Source organism: Bidens hawaiensis, unplaced genomic scaffold (assembly GCF_021521415.1).
Source record: "Bidens hawaiensis isolate Kalapana, Puna unplaced genomic scaffold, B.hawaiensis_p1.1 tig00001269_1, whole genome shotgun sequence".
Taxonomy (NCBI): domain Eukaryota; kingdom Viridiplantae; phylum Streptophyta; class Magnoliopsida; order Asterales; family Asteraceae; genus Bidens; species Bidens hawaiensis.
Window position 1 is genome coordinate 2,926,667 of NW_027491072.1, and position 21,127 is coordinate 2,947,793.

At 34.9% G+C, this 21,127-nt stretch overlaps 1 pseudogene; it reads left to right on the plus strand.

Moving 5' to 3' along the window:
• Window positions 1-231: 231 nt before the first annotated feature.
• The window catches only part of LOC143569765 (65-kDa microtubule-associated protein 6-like), a 30,948-nt pseudogene continuing 10,052 nt past the window's right edge, over window positions 232-21,127 (plus strand).

Below are 21,127 nucleotides of genomic sequence, written 5' to 3' on the forward strand. Positions count from 1 at the left end.
AGGGTTAGTTGGTTTTCTTTTCTTTCTTTCTGAGGAAGCTTCAATCTGTCTGCAGGTACTATAGTGGTTGTTTTGAGGTCTAATTTAAAGAGAAACAAGTAAGAAGGATGGAAAGTGACCCACAAACTTCTTGATTTTTTGGTTTTAATAGCTTCCATTTTTTACCATAAAATGCCACATTTTGTTTTTGCTGTTTGTGTTTGAAGATTGAAGATTAAAGATTAAAGAACAATGTTGAGGGTTGCTAATACTTGCAATGCTTTACTTCAACAACTTCAGGTGCTCACACTTTTCAGCTAAATTCTTTAACATATACCTACTTTTTGGTGTTCTTGAAATTATGTGTTATGTTCATGGGATCATTTTTAATGGGCCCATCATAAAAATAGTAATTTCATGGTGTCTTCAAGGCTTAAAAATGAAATCTGAATCATATAACTGGATCTTTTTATTGGACCCATTTATAGTATGACGCCTTTCATGGTCTTTTTAAGACTCTAAAATGGAAATCTTCGAGTTGTAACTACTTTTTGCCTGTGCTATGTTTTTATAACCTTTTTAATGATCCCATCATAAAAACTTGAAGTATCATGGTATTTCAATATTTAAAGTGGAAATCTTTAATTAGGTATGTTAGTTCTCTAAGTGGCGGAGCCAGAGAGAAAATGGGTTCGGAATAATTCGGTACTCGATCTTTTTCCGTCGTCAAAGGTTCCGCGCCTGGATGGGTCAGGTTGGTCATTCGGCCAAATAAATAAAAGGCAATATCACTATCATAACAAATGGACATTATCGTTGTTTTTGGCCCAAACTAATGAAAGAGGCTATAGTTTGGGCCTGGTTGATAGAAAAGATATTGATCAGTGTTGTTTTTGGCTATTTTCTATTTGATTTTTATTTTGGTATTACGTATAATGTTAAATAAGTTGGGTTTATTTACTCATATTATTAATAATTTTGGGTTTTTTTATCATCTATATAACATATATGAGTTACAGATCAGGATCATGTGAGAACTTTTTGGGAATTGAGAACTATGAGAACCATTTTGGACCACAAAAAAACCCAAAAATAAAAAAAATCATAAAACAAAAAAAAACACAAAAATAAAAAAAGTAAAAAAACCAAAGTTCTTATTTATCATCCCGGTTTCTAAAAAAACGTAAAAACAAATTCTCGGTTTAGCTAAATTATACATATACATATATGTATAATATGTACATATATGTATACACATGTTTTTTTTCCTATACATATATGTATAATTTAAGGTAAATGATAATGTACATATGTGTACATTACATAACTAGAGATTAAATGAAAGTATACATATGTGTATAGGTATAATACGAATTAAAAAAAAAATCGGTTTTTTTTTATTATACATATATGTATAATATGTACACACATGTTTTTTCCTATACACATATGTATAATTTAAGGTAAATGATAATGTACATATGTGTATATTACGTAACTAAAGATTAAATGAAAGTATACATATGTGTATAGGTATAATACGAATTAAAAAGAAAAAAAAATTTCGGTTTTTTTTTTAAAATGAAACCGGAATGAAATATAAGAATTTTGGTTTTTTTAGTTTTTTAAAATTTTCGGTTTTGTTTGTTTTATAATTTTTTTAATATTTTTTTAAAGGGTTTTTTTAGTGGTCCAAAATGGTTCTCAAAGTTCTCAATTTGCCAATGGTTCTCTTAGGATCCTTACCCTATGAGTTACTATTGGTCCATTTATAAAGTTTGTTACTAATTTTTGTAGCTTTTTTAAACGATCTTATATTTTATAGAAATATTATTCGTTACTGAAAAAACTTTTTAACTAAATATTTCATAATCAATGAGTTCCTATATTTTTTTAAAATGATGTGGATTCGCTCGCTAGAAAAGAATTAGTTCACTCATTCGTACCTATAGATTATATGAAACCAAAAACTAACCGGGTTTAACCGAACCCGATTAATCACATGTGGCTCCGCCACTGAGTTCTCTTTACCAAAATAAAGAACTTCAAGTGCTCACTTTCCAGCTCAATTTTTTGTATTTTATATAGTTTTACTTGATAACATGTTTTCTTGAAGATTTGTGCTATATTCTTGTAATCTTTTTAATGGACCCATCATAAAAGCTTAGGGCACATTCGTTTCGCTGAATTCGTGAGAATTCAAAGAAATTGAAATTAAAATCCCATGACATAGCCTGTTCGTTTAGTTGGAATTGGAATCTTAATTTTCTTTGGGTGTGTTTGGTTGTCAAGGAATTGGAATTGGAATTGGAATTGGAATTTCAATTTATTCAAATTCCTTTAAATAAAGGGATTCTAAATCCTTCCGAAATGTGGAGGAGTTCAAGTGAATTCGTTGGAATCTTTTCTCGAGGTTTTTTTTTTTACGAGAACAACGAATAAAATATTTAGTTTTTTTACTTTTTTTTGTTTTAGATTTATATTTTGAGTTATGAATTTTTTTTATTATTATTTTTGAATATTTTTTTGAGGGTTTTTGATCTTAATAGAAAACCTCTAAAAAAATTCAATAAAAACAATTAAAAAAGCATAACACAAAATATAAATTAAAAAACAAAAAATCTAAAAAAACTAAAATGTTTCCGCCGTTATCAAACGAACACACCAAGAATGGAATTGGATTTCAATTCCTTCAAATTCCAATTCCTATTGGAATGTTTAGATTCCAAATCCAATTCATTCCAATTGCAAATCCTATGTAAATTCCAATTTCTTTCCATTCTGTGAAACGAACGCGCCCTTAAAGTATGATGGTGTTCATGGTATTTTAGACTTAAAAGATGAATCTTGAATTGAGTATGCTAGTTTCTTGAATGGTTTTATAATTTTAAATCTAAGTCCATGAAAAGCAGGATCTTGATTTATTAAGTTTACTTAGTTTCATTTATTTCTGATTACAGAATTTACTGTTTAGCAATTTGAATGTTCATTATTGATGTGTTTTTTTATCTATTTTGTGTAATTAGCAAATATGGATGGACATAGGTGAGACAGAAGCGGATAAAGATAGAATGTTAATAGAATTGGGACAGAATGTTTAGAAGTGTACAGAAGAAAAGCCAACGAGGCTGCAAACACGAAAGCCCGTCTTCATCAATCGGTTGCTGAAAAAGAAGCAGAACTCGCCGCCCTCATGGCTACCCTCGGTGATCTTACCATCCAATCCCCGGTAAATATTATGATCAAAGTTAAAATGAATTCAAAAGAAGCCAACTTTATAAAAAAGTGGTTTAGGATGTTAAATAAGTAAAAGAAAAATCATCTTTTTCATGATTGATGACATTATATAAAATGATATCCGGTGTTAAATAAGTAAAAAACTCATCTCTTTTATGGTTATATAAAATGGTTTAGGACGTTAAATAATAAGCGGGTCAAAACCATCACTAGTGTATTTATAACTTGTTATATCAGTACGTCCTTACCTTCCATCAGGTTTAACCGACATTTTGACTTCAAATATTTGCTTCGTGATAATAGTCTATGTAGGGTTCATTAACCTTTTTATGCATAGTTATTGAAAGTGTGTGAATTATTGGTTTATTAAACTTTTTATGCATAATTATTGAAAGTGTGGATTATTGGTTTTGTAGGTCCCTATTCGGGTGGATCTAACAACGTCTTTAGATCAACCTAACTTAGTGCTAGCGGAAATCACACTAAGCAACCAAGAGGTCTCGGATCTAGAGATTATGTTCAGTTGAGAGTAGAAAGAGAGAAAGAGAGAACCGAGAGAAGGAAAGATTGTGTAATAAGTTTTTGGCAAAAGGTTGTTTCTTTCATGGCATGCTCCCTATTTATAGGGAGGCATGCATGAGAAGCATGATTTATATTCACTAATGCCCAATGGGCTTCTTTACAATGGACTGTGACTCAATACATATAAAATGACCAATCGGCCCCAAAAACATAACCGAACCAATACAAAAGACTAAAACATATAAAACGGGACCAACAGGTTTATGATACATCTTAATCTAAATAATTATTTTGGTTGGTATGGAATTATTTTGTTGACTTTTGCTAGTAGATTAATGGATTAATCATATAGCAATAACTTTGTTAATCCTAAACAATGGTTTTCCTAACCGTTTTATCTTTTTTTTTTTTTTTTTTTCTGAAAAGCTCACTTTAATAGAACCAAGCGTCCTATCTCCAAGACAGAAATAGGGGACGCCAAAAAACAAAACAAACTACATTACATCAAAGTTACACCACCCATTCCAATCTACTGTAGTCGCTTTTACTCTACTCCTATACCAAAGATACCCCAAAGATTTAACATCTGAAACTATCTCAACCACACCTCTTCTTTTGCTCGAGAAAATTAACTCGTTCCTAGCTTTCCATAACTGCCAGCACGTTAATATAGCAATGCCGTATAAGGCCTTTTTTTTCTCCTTCGGGACCATCATTTGGCTATTAATAATTAACATATCTTTGACCGAGAACTGAAAAGGGAATTGAATACCACACCAAACCGCTATACCTTGCCAAACCCCAATAGCAATCGCACAAGCCGAGAAAAGGTGATCCGCTGTCTCTTCATATACACCACAAAAAGCACACAAGGAATCATCTACATCAATGTTCATCCTTCGAAGAGCCATCTTAGTTGGAATTCGGTCTAAAGAGGCCCTCAACATAAATATGTTACACTTATGTGGTAGCCATTTACACCATTTATAAACGTCCCCATTACTTACCAATTCCTCACCCTTTAGCCATTTTATAACCATAGCTACTGAGAAGATCTCGTTTGACCCATCATTCCATTTTCACCCATCTTCTTTATTAGACAACCGTATGCCATCGACCAACCTTTGACACTCCACCAACTCACGACAATGATCATCCGATGTGGGGTACCTGTTCCAAGACCAAGACACAACAACTGAATCATTATTTAGCCCAACTCTATCAGCTACAAGACACCATTTATCTTTTTCAAGGCGAAATAGGTCTGGAAATAAACTCCTTAGTGGCACTTGGTGACCCATGAGTTAATCCAAAATTGAATTCTTCTTCCATTCCCCACTATCCCACGAAACATATTGTTAACATCTTTATCTTGAACCTTCACCCTGTAAACAGCAGCCACCAATCTACTCCATGTACCCGGAATCCTTCTATTACATGGAACCGTGTCCCACCTTGTTTTAGAACCATGAATTGCATCAATAGTCTTTCTCCAGAGCGCTTCATATTCGTTTCGATACCTCCACATCCATTTTAGTAAGAGAGCATTATTACACAAATCTAGTTTACTAAGACCCAGCCCATCACTTCGCTTTGGAAGAGTAACTTTATCCCAAGCGAGCCGATGAACTTTAGCCCCCTTCGTACCACACCCCCCCCCCCCCCTATAGGAACTTTTTGATCAGCGCCTCTAGCTTCTTAATAACACCAACCGGAGCCTTATAGATTGAGAAGTAGTACGTGGGTAAACTTTCAAGCACCGATTTTATTAACGTAACCCAACCTCCAATAAACAATGTGATAGCTTTCCATTTAGAAAGTCGGTTTTGGAAAACCTTTACCACCGGATCCCAATTAGATACCCTATTCATGTTAGCACCCACAATAATCCCTAAATAAACAAACGGGGCTTCACCAAAGCAACACCCCAACATATCCGCTTTTAATTTCCCCTCAATCTTACTTTTGCCAATACCATACATAGTTGACTTATGAAGATTTATCTTTAAACCCGAACATAAATAAAAGATTCTCAAGATCCTCTTCATATTCAAAAAATTAAAATCGGACCACTCCCCCATGATCATTGCATCATCAGCGTATAGAAGATGTGACAGGACTGGACCACCATTCTTCAGCACCACCCCATTCAAAGCCCCAATCGAGCACGTCTTATTGATAAGACCGGATAACGCCTCCATAACAATAATAAACAAGAAAGGGGAAATTTTCCCCCTGCCGTAAACCTTTACCACAATCAAACTCAAATGTAGGTGCGCCATTAACTAAAATCGAGGATCTAGCAGAAGACGCCACTCCAAAAATCCACCTACACCACCATTCAGGGAAGTCCATTTGTCGCATAATAGACAACAAAAACTCCCAATTAACATTATCATAAGCCTTTTCGAAATCAATTTTAAACATAAGTAATTCCTTCCCCGTCCTACTTGCCCAAGACAAAATTTCATTGATCATCATAGGGCTGTCCAAGATATACCTACCCGACAGAAAAGCCGATTGTGACTCAGAGATGATACCACCCATAACCCCCCTTCAATCTATTAGCCAAGACTTTGGAGATCGTCTTGCTTATCACCCCTATGAGTTGATCGGACGATACTCTCCAAGAGTGACAGGATCCCTAACTTTCGGCACCAATGTAATAAAAGACGATCCCACTCCTCGATTAATACTACCCGACTCAAGAAATTATTAAAAATTCTCCTGAAGTCCTCCGAAAAAAACCTCCAAAAATGCTTTATAAACCGAAAGTTAAATCCGTCTGGACCAGGGGATTTATCATCACCACACTCAAACACCGCTTCTTTAATCTCTTTCTATGTAAACACCGCCACTAACCCCTCCGCATCTACTAAGCCAATTTTCTTTAATCCAAAACAATCCAATCTCGGTCGAACTACCAACTCCTCCACAAATTTGTTTTTAAAAAAATTAAGCACCTCTTTTTTGATGTTGCTAGGTTTAGATTCCCACCGCCCATCAACCAAAAGACCAGGGATCGAATTGTTGATCCTTCTTTTATTAATAACACCATGAAAGAACCTTGAGTTTTCATCACCCTCCTTCGCCCACTTCACACGCGCCTTTTGCTTCAAATCTTTGTACTTAAACTCCTCCAACTCAGATAATTTTTCTTTGATTCTTCGAAAACCCATGCTTCAATTTCAGTAAGATCTCTATCTTCCATTACTGCCTCCAATTCTCGTATCTCCTGTTTCAAGTTCATTTCTTCCTCAATTTCCAAACCTTTCTTTTTATTCCTCCACTCAATAATCACTTTGCGCAGACTTCTAAATTTCTGAAGCAGTAGAATATCCGGCGACCCGACACCCCTGAAATGTGATAACGTTTTAATCACCACCTCCTCAAAATCTTCCCTTCCTAACCAATAATTAAAGAATCGAAACGGCTTCTGGCCAAAAATCCTAGAAACAACTTTTAACAGAATAGGGCAGTGATCTGACTTCTCCTTAGCCAAAACTCTATACTCAGCATTTGGCCAATCATTCAGGAATCTCCAACATACTAAAACTCTATCAATACGACTGAGCTTGTCACTTGAGCAAAAAGTAAACTTTCTACCTTTAAACGCAAACTCATGGAGCCCAACATCTTCAATAAAATCATTAAACTCACGAGTCGAAACAACATTAAATTTAGAATGTCTCCTCTCATCTCTACTTCGGACACAATTAAAATCACCCCTACCACCCAATACCCCACCAAGCCCTCTATCAATCTTGACAAGTTGACCCAAAGATCTTTTTTTACTGCAGATTGCTGAGGAGCGTATACATTAAGAAAATTAATCACCTCCCCGCTGCCTTTACAAACACCCGAAACTAACAGATAATATCTATTCTTTACCACTGACAACATATTAAACAACTTCGGGTCCCACAAGGAAATTAAACCACCTGATCGACCCGTAGCTTCAACCTATTCACTACAGTATTCCCTATCCCCCAAAACCCATCCAGATTTACACTATCTAGAGACTCAAATTGGATCTCTTGCATCATAATAAAACTAACCTCATGAAGAGCCCGTAAATTTCGAACCCAGTCCTTTTTACCTTGATTCCCCAGTCCACGAATATTTAACGAGATCAAATTCATTTAGGACCTACTTGAAAACCTTCATCATCAATCACCTTGTTTAAGTTAGCTTGAAAGTCTTCTAAATTATTTGCGCCTAAGGCAACACCTAGCTGCACCGTCTCGAACCCCTCAAAATTTCAGTTTTTTTCCAAATGATCGGTAGCCTTAGAGCAATTCTGGCTACCCAATTGCACTCTGTCCACAAAAATCTCTTCCCCTCTATCCTTAGATATAAAATCGTTGTTCAGGTCCAGATTGTAGCCATCTCTTGGGTCGCCTTCCATACCGTTCACCATGTTTTCCTTACTTGGGCCCCCATTTAAAATACCTATGAATCTATCAATACCAAAAGGGTCCTCATTTTCTCTGGGCCTTTTATTAGGCCGTTCCTGGACTTGGGGCGATACCAAGATCCGAGACCTAGACCCAACCTTTTTTTTAAAAAACTTTTTTCTTTTTGATCCTCCCATAATACCGCCAGAACTTGAATTGCATGCAAAATTGTCAACCTTTTCCAATTCTCCATTTATACCTTCCGAATTAATACCTTCACTAGATGCTTAACCGCCAATCTGACCTTCGCTGATCGGATTTACACCTTCCACTCCTTCTCCGACTTCCACCTCATTACCAAAATCCATGTTGTCCCTCCATTCCCCCTCCTCTCTGTCCAGAACTACCTCCTCGACCTCAAATTCCTCCACACAATCCGGAACCCAATCACCAACTTCTTCTTCTATCCTTACCGAGAAATTCATATTTTTCCAAGACAAGTTCACCTTATCTTCTATCCTGTCAACTTTGTTACTCAAAATACCAAGACAAACAAACGAATAATCATAATCTTTTTCATTCACCTTTGCCGACTAAGCCAACCGACCATACCGGTTTCCAATTATATTGAAAACTGGATCAATAGTTAGGTGTAAAGGAACTCCATATATTTTGATCCAGGCAATCCTCTCAAACTCCACCACTTGCCCTTCCCATTTACATAACTTCTCAAACCATGTATTCCATGTATCTTTGTCTGAAAAAAAATTCTTTTGCCTCATCTTGGTTCGTGAAAACAAGCAGAACATTATAACGTCCTATATATTTGATTTCAATCTTTTTGTACCCCTCAGCCTTTAACAAGTTCCTCAACCCCGTAAGAGTCACAAAATCTACCACCCTCCCAACCAGGGCCACTTCAAACCAATTTGAAAACGCAACCACATTACCGTCAATATTAATCGAATCATATTTTACCTCCTTTGGAATATTGAGAACTGTATCTCTAAATGATTTACCACCTCCCGTAACTGGACTCGAGGAATTCTGGGTCATCCCAGCATCTCCATTCTGATTTCTTTCTCCCATATTATCATATTCCCGATTCTCCGCTTTCCTTGACGACACCTTGTTTATGATCTTTAACCCGATACAGGTTCCTTTCTTAATACCTCTGCATCTTCTCTCCATTGACAAATCTCGCGAGAACAACAAACAGTTTATAACTACCAATCCAAATATCTTTTAATTCGGCCTCCAACCTTGACACATCTCTAGTGTTTGGGAATGTCACAAAACCAAATCGTTTACCAAGTTTATCACGTTTCTGAGCAATATAGGTACCTTCTATCTCCCCAAAACCCTTCATAACCTCAATCAGATCTGAAGAGGCACATCTTTCCGGCAGGTTAGACACAAAGAATTTCGTAAATACCTCTCTCGTCTTCTGTTTTCCTTCTCCCTTGTTTCCTCTCCCCCTCCTAACAGGAACATCATACCAGACTTCCGGCCTAGGCCATTTGGATCTTTCAAACTTCGCCGGAAAAAATAGCGGCAGCGACGGTTTAGGTTTTCAGTGCGGCGGCAACTAATGACCTCATAATGCTAATTTTGACCAATTTAGCTGACTTTACACATCATGATGAATACACCCTTCACAATAGAATCTCGTGGTCCAAAATCAATATAATGAATACCTGTTTTATGGAAAACATGCTGATTGAGTAAAACTAAAAAGATTATTATTTAATAGTAGCAGTGTTTACGATTTGTTTTGATCCGAGCTCATTTTACCATATCTATATCTATCATATATATAAACGAAAGCTTTAAAAGCTCTCTGTTGCTTCCTAAATTCTCTCAAGCCACTAGATTGTTTTATTTGTAAATGAAGGCTTCTCATTCATTTGACCCGAATTCACGGATATGGGTCTCACCAAACCCAGATAGCTCTTAAACGAGTTATAACATCTCATTAAATTAAAAATTAATCTTACTAAATATTTGATATGAAAATCATATAAAATAGAGAAATACTAAAAATTAATATCCAATTTTGTTTTAAAAAATATTATTTTTAATTAAAAAATAATTCTATAGTAAAATAATAAGCGGGTCATGGGTCACCAAATCCAAATCTTTTAAATGGGTTATAACATATCATTTATTTGTGAAGCCCTTTCATCATCAAACCCTAAGTATATTATTAACTTTCTTATAATAAAGAAAATTGAAATCCAAAAAATAAATATTAAAAACAAAAAATGAGCGGCTCATTGGTCACCAGATCCAGATAACTTTTTAACGGGTTATAACATATCATTTATTTGTGAAACCCTTTCATCATAAAACCCTAACGGCGCGTTCATTTCACAGAATGGAATAGAATTGGAATTGGAATTCGCATAAGATTTGAAATTGGAAAGAAATGGATTTGGAATCTAAACATTCTAATAGGAACTGGAATTTGAAGGAATTGAAATCCAATTCCATAACTGATGTATTCGTTTGACAAATGAATTATAATCTATCACTACAAATGAATTCGAATTGTTTTTTTTAGCGATGATAACGGCGAAAATATTTTATTTTTTTAGATTTTTTTGTTTTTTATTTATATTTTGCGTTATTATTTGTTTGAATTTTTTTAGAGGTTTTCTATTAAGATGAAAAAACCCTCAAAAAAATTCAAAAATAATAATAATAAATACATAACTAAAAAGATAAATCAAAAACAAAAAAACTAAAATGTTTTATTCGTTGTCATCGTAAAAAAAACTCGAGGAAAGATTCCAATGAATTCCTCCACATTTTGAAATGATTTGGAATTCATTTATTTAAAGAAGTTTGAAGGAATTAAATTCAAATTCCAGTTCTTAGAACCGAACACACCAAAATAGAATTAAGATTCCAATTTCAACAAAACGAGCATGCCATGTTATAGGATTTTAATTCCAAACCCTTTGAATTTCCACGAATTCTGTGAAACGAACGCGCCCTAAGTATATTCTTATTAACTTTCTTACAATAAAGAAAATTAGAATCCAAAAAATAAATATTAAAAAATGTAAAACAAACCCCTTAATACGGGGGATACAACCTAGTATATACATATGTGTGTGTGTATATATATATGTATATATATATATAGGGAGAGGATAAAGAGAGAACTCCTTCTTTAAGAGAGAACTAGAGAACTAATAAAAAAATATTTTTAATTTAACTAAAAAAATATTTTTAAATTTTCGTTTTTGCAATTATTCTTATATTTTGTTACCATTTACTCGAAAAATATAAAAAAAATTATAAAAAAAACTCGTTGTAGTGCACATATGCAATACATCGACTTTTTTTTATTGCATATGTGCACTAGTGTATATTTTGATATGTGCAATAACGTTGAATAGCATATATGCAATATTGTTTATTGTATTAGTGCAATAGTGTTATATTATATACAAAAATACCAAAAAAACATTATAGTGCATATGTGCATTAGTGTTGTATTATGTATATGCGATAGTTTGCTTTGAGTACAATTATTAGTGTTTGTATTTGCATATATTCAATAGTGTGTATTGTATAATGCAATTGTGTTGTATTATATGCAATAAAACACTATTGTATATATGCAAGACACATTAATGCACACATGCACTACATCAGTGCACATATGCACTACATCGCCGGTATTTTTTTTTAGGAACAATATCATCTTATTAGAAAGAGGAAAGAAAAAAAATCGCAAAATATTTTTTTAAGAAAAGTTAAAAATTGTTTTTATTAGTTCTTTAGTTCTCTCTTTAAGAGGGGTTCTCTCTAAATCCCACCGCTATATATATATATATATATATATATATATATATATATATATATATATATATATATATTTTATGGTTAGCTTAAAATAAAAACCCACTTGAGTTGTGAAAACTCTAGAAACCCAATCTCAACCACATGTTTTTAATTAAAGTTTGAATCTTATGGTCCACAATTAAAGTTAATAAAAAATGTAAGCATAAATATAACATTTTTTCTCTCCTGAAATCATATATAAAAATTAGTAAAAAAATGTTAAAAAATAGCAAAACAATTATTTTTTATTTTTCGATATTTTGTATTAAATGTAACAACATATATTACATGTGAAAAAAAAATAAAAATGATGTTACATAAGGTCTTCACGGGTTTTCACAACTAACATTGGTTTTCATTCTATACTTCCATATATATATATATATATATATATATATCTTAAATATATATAAACGAACCCTTTAAAAGCTCTGGTTGCTCCTAAATTCTCTCAAACCACTAAATTGATTTATTTGTAAATGGAGGCTTTTCATTCATTTGACCTGAATTCACGGATATGGGTATCACCAAACCCAGATAGCTTTTAAACGAGGTATAACATCTCTAAATTAAAAATTAATCTTACCAAATATTTGATATGAGAATCTTATTAAATAGGGAAATACTAAAAATTAATATCCAATTTTTTTTTAAAAAAAATATTATTTATAATTAAGAAACAATTCTATAGTAAAAAAATAAGCGGGTCATAGGTCACCAAATCAAGATAGCTTTTAAACGGGTTATAACATATCATTTATTTGTGAAGCACTTTCATCATCAAACCATAAATATATTATTTTTTCTTACAATAAAAAAAATTAAAATCCAAAAAACAAATATTAAAAACAAAAAATGAACGGGTCATTGGTCACCAAATCCATATAACTTTTAAACGGGTTATAACATATCATTTATTTATGAAACCCTTTCATCATCAAACCCTAATGGCACGTTCGTTTCACAGAATGGAATAGAATTGGAATTGGAATTCGCATAAGATTTGGAATTGGAAAGAAATGGATTTGGAATCTAAACATTCTAATAGGAACCGGAATTTGAAGGAATTGAAATCTAATTTCATAATTGATGTATTCGTTTGACAAATGAATTATAATCTATCACTACAAATGAATTGGAATTGTTTTTTTAACGATGATAACGGCGAAAACATTTTAGTTTTTTTAGATTTTTTGTTTTTTATTTATATTTTGCGTTATTATTTCTTTGAATTTTTTTAGAGGTTTTTTCTATTAAGATGAAAAAACCCTCAAAAAAATATTCAAAAATAATAATATTAATAATAAATACATAACTAAAAATATAAATCAAAAACAAAAAAAGTAAAAAAAAAACTAAAATGTTTTATTCGTTGTCATCGTAAAAAAAACTCGAGGAAGAATCCAATGAATTCCTCGACATTTTGGAATGATTTGGAATTCATTTATTTAAAGGAGTTTGAAGAAATGAAATTCCAATTCCAATTCCAGTTCTTTGAACCAAACACACCAAAATGAAATTAAGATTTCAATTTCAACGAAACGAGCACGTCATGTTATAGGATTTTAATTCCAGACCCTTTGAATTCCCACGAATTCTTTGAAACGAACGCGCCCTAAGTATATTATTAACTTTCTTACAATAAAGAAAATTAAAATCAAAAAAATAAATATTAAAAAATGAAAAATGTAAAACAACCCCCGTAATACGGGGGATACAACTTAGGGGGTGTTTGGCCTAGCTTATTTAACCATGCTTATAGATTTTTTAGCTTTTTTTTATAAAATAAGCTTAGTTTGGTGTTTGTTTTAGCTTTTTAAGCTTATGCTTATAAGCTTATATAAGCTAATTTGAAGAAGCTTATTTGTAGATGGTTTTTTAGCTTATTTGAATAAGCTTATTTGTGTTAGGGTTTAAGTTACTCATGTGCCCTCAAATGATGGTGGATTAATAATTATTGAAGCAACTTATTACTATAACAAATTAAAGAATGATGGATTTAACAAGTTATTATCAACTTGTAGAATATAAGCTAATCCAAACACTTAAGAGGAGCTTATCAAATAATAAAAAAGAAGCTATAAGCTACTTTAAAATATAAGCATAAGCCAAAAAATAAAAGCTAGGCCAAACACCCCCTTAGTCTATATATATATATATATCTTAATTATATATAAACGAACACTTTAAAAGCTCTCTGGTTACTCCCTACATTCTCTAAAGCCACTAGATTGCTTTATTTGTAAATGAATGCTTCCCATGTATTTGACCCGAATTCCCGGGTATGGGTATCACTAAACCCAAATAGCCCTTAAACGGTTTATAACATCTCATTAAATTAAAAAAATAATCTCACCAAATATTTGATATGAAAATCATATAAAAAGGAATACTAAAAATTAATATCCGATTGAAAAAAGATATTATTCATAATTAAGAAACAATTTTATAGTAAAAAATGAGTGGGTTATGAGTTTCACCAAACTCAGATAGCTTTTAAATTTGGTTATAACATCTTATTTATTTGTGAAATTCTTTCATCATCAAATCCTAAGTATATTATTAACTTTCTTACATTAAATAAAATTAAAATTCAAAAAAATATATGAAGTATTATAAACGAATGATGTAAAGTAATTCCGTAATACGGGGGATAAAAGCTAGTATATATATATATATTCAAAACATCCCTAAATTCTCTCAAGCCACAAGATTACTTTATTTGTAAATGAAGGCTTCTCATGTATTTGACCCAAATTCACGGGTATGAGTCTCACCAAACCCGGATAGCTCTTAAACGGGTTATAGCATCTCATAATATTAAAAATTAATCTTGTCAAATATTTGATATGAAAATCATATAAAATATGGATATATTAAAATTAATATTTGATTTTTTTTTAAAAAAATATTATTTATAATTAAAAAACAATTTTATAATAAAGAAAATAAACGGGTCATGAGTATCACCAAACCCATATACATTTTAAACCAGATTATAGCATCTCATTTATTTGTGAAACATTTTTATCCTCAAACCACAAGTATATTAATTATTAACTTTCTTACAATAAATAAAATTAAAATCTAAAAAATTATATAAACATTAGAAACGAATAATATAAAACAACCCCTGTAATATGGGGGATAAAATTTAGTGTGTGTGTCGGTGTGTTTCCAGTTTTTCTTGTGGGGCACTTTCACGTAATGTTTGGAAGTATTTTTCTTTAATAAGTTGTGTTGTTGAATTAAAGATAAATGCGGAGAAGAAAGCTTCATCATTGAAAAGTCATCTCATGATAGTAACACCATTGGTAGAAGACTTGAAATCCAAAAAAGAGGAAAGAATCAACAATTTGAAGACATAAAGAGTCAAATTGGGAAGATCAATAGTGAAATATTGGGATACAATCAAATTACAAACTCATTGAATATTGAAGAACAAGACTTGTCTATCAGAAAACTTGGTGAATACTAGTTCTATCTTTGATCTCTTCAAAAGGAAAAGGTACGTATAACTATTATACCCTTTATTTTTAGAAAAAATGGATTTTATTACTCCCATATTTTCCGCTTGGCCAATAATAATCCTATCTCAAAAAATTGCTATCGCCGGTCCCATTTTTCACACTATTTATTTTCATTTGTCCCTTGTTAAAAAAATTAACTCCGTTAAGTTTTTTCGAATTTCAAACTAATATTTTATGGTTTTTGATTGGAATGGGGATACTAATCGATTGATGTAAAATTTAGATGTTACAAACGATGAAACAGTTCTTCAATTCAGGTGTTTAAACTTTCAAAATTTTAAAACTCAACATGGCACCTTTTATAAAGGTATATTGGTTTTAAATACTCCCAACTTTAATCCATTGGTAGATAGCACTCCTAACTTACGAAATGTTCCCCAACACTCCCAACTTTTAATATATTTTCTTCTGGCATTCCCGGAGTAACGAGACACTAACTTCGTTAGTGTTTAGGGTAAAAGATGTCATTTTTCAAAGTTCAAGGGATAAAATCAAAATTTTGTTTATTATGTATTCCACCATCCTCTCCACCTAACCACCACCCCTCTTCGCTTTACCAGGGTGGTAGCGAATTTCCCAGTCGTAATCACTAAGTAATTCGGCCCATCGACGTTGCCGCATATTTAAATCCTTTTGGTCAAAAATGTGTTGAAGACTCTTGTGGTCGGTGAATACCACATATTTTGTGCCATAAAGGTAATGTCTCCAAATTTTTAACGCAAAAACCACAACACCGAGCTCGAGATCATGCGTCGTGTAATTCCTTTCATGAACTTTGAGTTGCCGTGAAGCGTAGGCGATGACTTTACCTCGTTGCATAAGGACACAACCGAGGCCTTGGTTAGAAGCATCGCAATAAACAACAAAGTCCTCGTTGCCCTCGGGGAGAGCAAGGATCGGCGCACCGCAAAGCATACGTTTGAGGGTTTGGAATGCTTCATCTTGCTTTGGCCCCCACACAAAAGGCTTATCTTTGTGAGTCAAAGCGGTTAGGGGCAAATCGATCTTGGAAAAATTGAGGATGAAGCGACGATAATAACCCGCGAGACCAAGAAACGAACGAACTTCGGTAGGAGAGGTTGGAGTCTTCCAATTCTTGATGGCTTCGACCTTGGTGGGGTCAACGTGAATTCCTTTTTCGTTTATTATGTGCCCCAAGAACGGAATTTCGCTCAACCAGAATTCACACTTCGAGAACTTCGCGTAAAGTTGTTCCTTCCTCAAGAGATCAAGGATGGAATGAAGGTGCTTTGTATGCTCAATTTTGGACTTAGAATATATGAGGATATCATCAATAAAGACAGTCACGAATTTGTCTAAGTATGGCTTGCACACGCGGTTCATGAGGTCCATGAATACCGCGGGTGCATTGGTTAACCCAAAGGGCATAACCCTAAACTCATAATGTCCGTATCGAGTCCGAAAAGCGGTCTTGGGTACATCATCTTCATGCACGCATAGTTGATGATAACCCGAACGAAGATCAATCTTGGAGAAGCAAGAAGCTCCTTGAAGTTGATCGAAGAGATCGTCGATGCGAGGCAAGGGGTAACGATTCTTGACCGTAAGCTTGTTGAGCTCGCGGTAGTCGATACACATATGGAATGAACCATCTTTCTTCTTGACGAACAAAACGGGTGCGCCCCATGGAGACGAACTAGGGCGAATGAACCCTTTTTCCGAAAGTTCTTGGAGTTGGGTAGACAATTCTTGCATCTCGGAGGGTGCAAGACGGTAAGGAGCCTTCGCAATCGGAGTTGCACCAGGCACAAGATCGATGCGGAACTCGACTTCTTGAACGGGAGGAAGACCAGAAACGTCATCGGGAAACACTTCGGGGTAGTCGCGAACAACCAGAATGTCTTCAATCTTTTTCTCCTTCTTTTCAACAACGTGAGCCACGAACGCTACATACTTCTTGCGCAAGTATGTTTGGGCTTGAAAACACGTTATGAGGTTAAGACTCGAAGGATAAGGCTTTTCACCAATAACACGAAGGGTTTGACCATCGGCAATCGGAATACGAATTATCTTCTCGAAGCAAACAATTTCGGCACGGTGAGAGGACAACCAATCCATGCCTACTATGATGTCCAAACTTCCCAATTGCATCGGGATGAGGTCGATTGAGAACGTGTGGCCATTAAGATTTATCTTGCAACCTCGAATAACAGAGTCGATCGTCACGGATTTACCATTCGCTACTTAAACAGTGTATGAGCTCTTGAGTCTAGATCGGGGCTTAGCAAGAAAGGACTCAAATTCAAAAGACACAAAACTCATATAGGCACCGGTATCAAATAAAATGGTAGCAAAGTGGTCGTCTACAAGAAACGTACCGTTCACCACATCGCCATTTTGTTGCGCTTGGTGGGCATTCATCATGAAAGCACGCCCACGGTTATCTTGAGGAGCTTGAACGGCTTGAGCGACTTGAGCGGCTTGAGCCTCATGAAGTGCAGGTGCTTGAATAGCTAGCAGTGGTGGAGCTTGATTAGCCATCAATTGAGGAACTTGTGGCTGAATCGTTTGGTAGGCTTGGTAAGCTTGGAGCTGGAATTGCGGAGCAGGAGCCAGCCGGAGTGTGTTCACGTTTGCAAGTCGTGGACACGCACTACGAAAGTGGCCAAGTTCACCACAATTATAGCAAGCCCGCATTTGGTTAACGGGTTGGGCATATGGTACGGGTCGAGGATTTGGTTGAGCAGCCCTCGGGGGAGCCGCTATGGTGGTTTCACGACAAGTGGGGCTAAGATGCCCGTAACGGTTGCAACGGGTGCATTGTCGGCAAGAGGCATAGGCGGGATGGTGACGTTGGCAGGTGCTACAAAATGGGTGAGGTCCGCCATAAGGTTTCTTGAGAGGTGACATGGGGTTGGCTTGGGTTGAAGGTGCGGGTTGTTGGGTTAGCGCGTAGTTCTTGCGTTTCTTGTTGCAGTTGTGGGAGGAGTATGCGGGTTTGGATGATTCGGGTATGGGTTCTTTGGGTTCAGCAGCGGGTCTTTCGATCGGTTTCTTGGATGATTTTAATGTCAAAGTCCCGGCTTTGACATGGTTGTCGGTTAGGGTTGCGGCTAGTTTAATCGCATCTCCAAGTTCCTTAGGCGAACTACTAAAGACACTATCTTGGATTTGCCTTGGTAGTCCCCTAATGTATTTCTCGATGGCACGCGAGGTAGGGGTAACAAGATGCGGCACCAGCACGCTCAACTCGTTGAAACGGGTGGTGTAAGCCAAGTGCTCACCGCCCTCTTGTTTGAGGTTCCAAAACTCAGCCTCCAAATTCATGAGCTCGTTTGGAGGACAAAACTCTTGGGTCATAAGATCCTTCAATTCGTTCCATGGCAAGGCCATGGCAGCTTCAACACCACGAGTCGACTTTTCCTTGACCCACCATGTAAGTGCGCCTTCCTCGAACATACCTGTAGCGAATCGGGTTCGCTTATCATCAGGACATTCAATTTGGTAAAACACGCTTTCCATCTTTTCGTACCACTGAAGTAGGGCAGTGGCACCTTGAGTTCCATTAAACTTGGTAGGTTTGGCATCATTAAAGTTCTTGTAGGTTACAACGGGAGCTGAAGGTGGGGGAGGAGGAGGGTTAACGTTGGCCATGATGTTCTGGTGCATCTGGGTCATGATATTAGGGAGGACCGCGGTCAAATGCTTGGTAATCTGGGAGGTTATCTTGCTGCTAGATGATCGACGCTTAAGGTTGCGGGAAGCCATTCTGCGAACAAGGGTGACGAAAATCGTGAGACTCGGAATAGTGCATGATATACATAAAGAAAATAAATCTTTTGTAACGTTTGTTAAAATATAAAAATCATAAATACAATAAGTGTTGTGGGAAACTTAGAGTTTTTCATGAACCACCATGGACTCTTGTGTTCCAACACAACATCGAAATTTCAAAAGTAAATCGAACCCAAAAGCTGGCTATTCGTGTATCACCACGACTTGACAGACTTTCGGTTAAAACATATTGTAAAACATAGAGGGTCGGAGTCACACGTTGCATGAACCACCATGACTTCTATGACCCCTAAGAGTGCAACCATATCCTTATCACAAAGAAGACATGATCACGGTTGAAAACATAAAGTGGTGAATCGTATGGCGTTTGGTGTAGTATGCTTTGGCCTAATAAGTTTCATGCCCTTCCCGAACTCTCCAGGTAAGCAACCAGGTCCCGCGGCTGATTGGGATTTATGCGCATTGCTTATCCTTAGGTTTCATTAACCTTGGTGTCAAGAGTTCGGGAAACAAGCACGTCCCCCTTCCAGTTAGTACATACCCGCTATGACGAGTCATCTTTATGCAGAGAATTATCGGAACACCATAATAGAAATTGATTTGAAAATTTTGAAAATTTTTGCTTAGGCATAAGCCTTGGACTTGTGTGTGCTTTGTGTACATGAGGCGTAAACGAATTAAGCAACATAGCAATAATAGTAAGTGCGTTCAAACAATCAAATAAAGGCCCACATAATTTTCTAATCATGCAACCTAAACAATTTAAACAATTAAGCTATAGCTAAACTAGAACACTACGTCTAATGTCCTATCTTATAGCCACGGCTCTGATACCAATCTGTAACACCCCGGCTTAAGCGGAAACTCCCGAGTGTGACGTACAGATTGCTCAAACACATGTGGCACTATTAAGTGACCATAATAACATTAATTCATTTAATAAGCCAAGTAACACAAGTTCGAAAGTAACAATACAAGTTCAAACCAAAACATAACCATAACAATAGTTCTTTTATTGAAATACCCTAAGTAATCTAAGTGTCTTCAATACTTCAACCCCTAATCACGGTACCTGTAACATATGTATAAAATATAGTCAGCTATAAATATAGCTGGTGAGTTTCCACAGTTTAAATACGTACATAAAAACCATACAATTCATAGACATGTGATAAACGAGCAAGTAAGTCCTTTCCAGTTGGTACAACCAACGTACTTGGATAATCGCGCAAGTAAGGTCCTTTCCAATTGGTAACAACCAACGTACTTGGATAATGAGGCCCTTTTACACTCGATACAAATGGACCAGAGTGCAAAGGGGGGCGTATGATCATACTTAATGAGGCTTCCCAATCGTGCAAGTAATACAAGTAACACACAAGTCCGTATACGAATTGTAGTTTTGGTAATAGAAGAAATAATACTTGAATTTTTATAAGGATACATATGCTACCCCAAAACATTAAAACATTAAAAAGGGGTGGTGAAAAACTCACCTTAGTAATTGAAGTGAAAAAGGAATAAGAATGACTTGAAGGTGTCAAAGGAACCGAAGCAATCAATCCGTACGAACTATAATAAGAATAAACATGACTTTAAATGACTATTCTAACGGAACTTTAAAGTTGGTTAAATGAATAGATTTAGAAGTTAGTTATTGTTTTATTACAAACTTTACGGCTCTTTGATTATTATATTAATATTTATGTTTTAACGGAAATCGGTTATTAATATGGTTTAATTATTATAACGGCGGGGATACGAAGTTTGTATGTTTGAAATACTTGAACTAATATTTACAAGTCGAAAAAATATAATTTTTGTTTTAACGAGATGATTTTTAATATATTA